Here is a 1,011-nt window from a genome sequence, read left to right on the forward strand (position 1 = left end):
CTTGCATGGAAAGTGGAAAAGGTTTTCTCAAGCATATCCTCATCCGTAATACTTTCACCACACAGTTTCATTTTAAAAACAATCTTAAACAGTGCAGAGTTGTACTCGTCCACAGACTTATAGTCTTAGATCCCGAGATTCGTCCAATCAAACCGAGCCTTTGGTAAGATCACCGTTCTCTGGTGATCATATCTCGATTTCAATTCTTTCCAAAGATCTAGTGGATTCTCAATGGTTAGATACTGATCCTTGAGACTCTCAGCTAGATGATGACGAATGATCAAGATGGCTCTGTATCGATCTTTTTCACTGGCATTATTGCCCTCGGTGATACATTCACCGAGATCCTTGGATTTCAGGATGATCTTAGCATCAAGCGCCCACTGAAGGTAATTATCTCCAGAAAGATTTAGGGCAGCAAAATCAAGATTGTTGATTTTCGACATCTGAAATATTTTTTAGATCTTTTAGGAATGGGTTTTAGTGTTTAAACGATTAGGGTTTTATGTTCAAATAATCAATCAATCAAGCCTAACGGCCAAGATCTATGCCTCACGGCCAATCAGCAAGCCGCACGGCCAAGTATGCAATCGGTTTAACTCTTATGCATTTAGTTTAACATGTAATTGCAATCCTAACATGGTTTCTATCAGTTCATACGAGATGCAAACAAAACAAGAAACCTCTCGGCCAAGAAACAGAACAAGCCACACAACTATTTGGTTTGATTCAATACCATTCCTAGAACAAGTTCCAAGTGCAATTGCAACCAATCAATATGATCAGATTATTATGGTATGAATGCAATAAGGCCACACGGCCACGAGTATGATCAAGTCTAGAACAATTTAACCTAATATGTAGTTTTAGATTTCGATTTAAAATAATCTTAAACTAGGTCATTAGGGTTTTAGTTTAAACAAGCCAAACAATTAGATTCGAGTTTAAACATTCCTAACAATAGTTCTAGGTGATCAAATCAACCAATCAATGTTCAATTTCAAACAATCA

The sequence above is a fragment of the Brassica oleracea genome, chromosome C1 (genome assembly GCF_000695525.1).
Source record: "Brassica oleracea var. oleracea cultivar TO1000 chromosome C1, BOL, whole genome shotgun sequence".
In the NCBI taxonomy this organism is placed as follows: Eukaryota; Viridiplantae; Streptophyta; class Magnoliopsida; order Brassicales; family Brassicaceae; genus Brassica; species Brassica oleracea.